At 30.8% G+C, this 2,229-nt stretch overlaps 1 non-coding gene across 1 annotated transcript; it reads right to left on the bottom strand.

Annotated features, from left to right (window-relative positions):
• Positions 1-1,665: 1,665 nt before the first annotated feature.
• LOC112767543 (small nucleolar RNA R71) lies at positions 1,666-1,773 on the bottom strand. The gene has a single exon (XR_003184985.1). It is a non-coding gene; the product is annotated as a small nucleolar RNA R71 (small nucleolar RNA).
• Positions 1,774-2,229: the final 456 nt, after the last annotated feature.

The raw sequence follows: 2,229 nt of genomic DNA, 5'->3' as shown, positions 1-2,229 counted from the left end.
AGTGTCTCAACATTAAAAATTTTTAAGTTTGGTGTCTTGCATGTTTTTCTTTTCTTAAAAATTTTCAAAAATAAGTTCTTGGTGTTCATCTTGACATTCAAGGTGTTCTTGCATGCATCATATGTTTTGATTCATAATTTTCATGTTTTGAGTCTTTTGGTTGTTTTTTTCTTTCTTCATTAAAAATTCAAAAATAAAAAAATATCTTTCCCTTATTTTCTCATAAATTTTTGAAAATTTGAGTTGACTTTTTCAAAACTTTTTAAAATTTAGTTGTTTCTTATGAGTCAAGTCAAATTTTCAATTTAAAAATTCTATCTTTTTCAAATCTTTTTCAAAAATCAAATCTTTTTCATTTTTTCTTTCATAATTTCGAAATTTTTAAAATTTATTTTCAAAATCTTTTTCTTATTTTTATTTCATATTTCCAAAATTAATGCTAACAATTAATGTGATTGATTCAAAAATTTTAAGTTGTTACTTGTCTAGTAAGAAAGGTTCAATCTTTAAATTTTTAAATCATATCTTTTTGTTTCTTGTTAGTCAAGTAATCAACTTTAATTTTCAAAATCAAATCTTTTTAAATTTATTTTTCAAATCTTTTTTCAAAATAAGTTTCAATCACATCTTTTTCAAAATCAATTTCAAAATCTCTTCTAACCTCTTATCTTTTCAAAATTGATTTTCAAATCTTTTTCAATTAATCTTATCTTTTTGTTTAATTCTTATCTTTTTCAAAACTACCTAACTAACTCTCTCTCTCTAATTTTCGAAAATCACCTCTCTCTTTTTCAAAATTCCTTTTTAATTAACTAATTATTTTAAATTTTAATTTAATTTAATTTAATTTAAATTTTTTTTAAATTTTCGAATTTTAACTTTAATTTTAAATTAAAAACAAAAATATTTTTCTTTTCTTTTCAATTATTTTCGAAAATTTTTTCTCTCTCATCTCCTTCTAATTATTTATTTATTTACTAACACTTCTCTTCATCTCAAAATTCGAACCCTCTCTTCCTCTTGGTGTTCGAATTTCTCTTCTTCTATTCTTTTCTTCTTCTACTCACATAAAGGAATCTCTATACTGTGACATAGAGGATTCCATATTTTCTTTTCTGTTTTCTTCTTTTTCATATGAGCAGGAACAAGGATAAGAACATTCTTGTTGAGGCTGATCCTGAACCTGAGAGGACTCTAAAGAGGAAGCTAAGGGAAGCTAAAGCACAACTCTCTGGAGAAAATCTGACAGAAATTTTCGAAAAAGAAGGAGACATGGCCGAAAATAATAACAATGCAAGGAAGATGCTTGGTGACTTTACTGCACCAAATTCCAATTTAAATGGAAGAAGCAGCTCAATCCCTGCCATTGGAGCAAACAATTTTGAGCTAAAGCCTCAATTAGTTTATCTGATGCAACAGAATTGTAAGTTTCATGGACTTCCATCAGAAGATCCTTTTCAGTTCTTAACTGAATTCTTGCAGATCTGTGATACTGTTAAGACCAATGGGGTTGACTCCGAGGTCTACAGGCTTATGCTTTTCCCGTTTGTTGTAAGAGACAAAGCTAGAATATGGTTGGACTCTCAACCTAAAGATAGCCTGAACTATTGGGATAAGTTGGTCACGACTTTCTTAGCCAAGTTCTTTCCTCCTCAAAAGTTTAGCAAGCTTAGAGTGGATGTTCAAACCTTCAAACAGAAAGAAGGTGAATCCCTCTATGAAGCTTGGGAGAGATATAAGCAACTGACCAAAAAGTGTCCTTCTGACATGCTTTTAGAATGGACCATCCTAGATATATTCTATGATGGTCTGTCTGAATTATCAAAGATGTCATTGGACCATTCTGCAGGTGGATCCATTCACCTAAAGAAAACGCCTGCAGAAGCTCAGGAACTCATTGACATGGTTGCAAATAACCAGTTCATGTACACTTCTGAAAGGAATCCTGTGAGTAATGGGACGCCTCAGAGGAAGGGAGTTCTTGAAATTGATACTCTGAATGCCATATTGGCTCAGAATAAAATATTGACTCAGCAAGTCAATATGATTTCTCAGAGTCTGAATGGATTGCAAGCTGCATCCAACAGTACTCAAGAGGCATCTTCTGAAGAAGAAGCTTATGATCCTGAGAACCCTGCAATAGCAGAGGTGAATTACATGGGGGAACCCTATGAAAATACCTATAATCCCTCATGGAGAAATCATCCAAATTTCTCATGGAAGGATCAA

This window comes from Arachis hypogaea, chromosome 17, assembly GCF_003086295.3.
Source record: "Arachis hypogaea cultivar Tifrunner chromosome 17, arahy.Tifrunner.gnm2.J5K5, whole genome shotgun sequence".
In the NCBI taxonomy this organism is placed as follows: domain Eukaryota; kingdom Viridiplantae; phylum Streptophyta; class Magnoliopsida; order Fabales; family Fabaceae; genus Arachis; species Arachis hypogaea.
The sequence above is the reverse complement of the archived record's forward strand: the minus strand, read 5'-3'. Positions and strand labels throughout refer to the sequence as shown.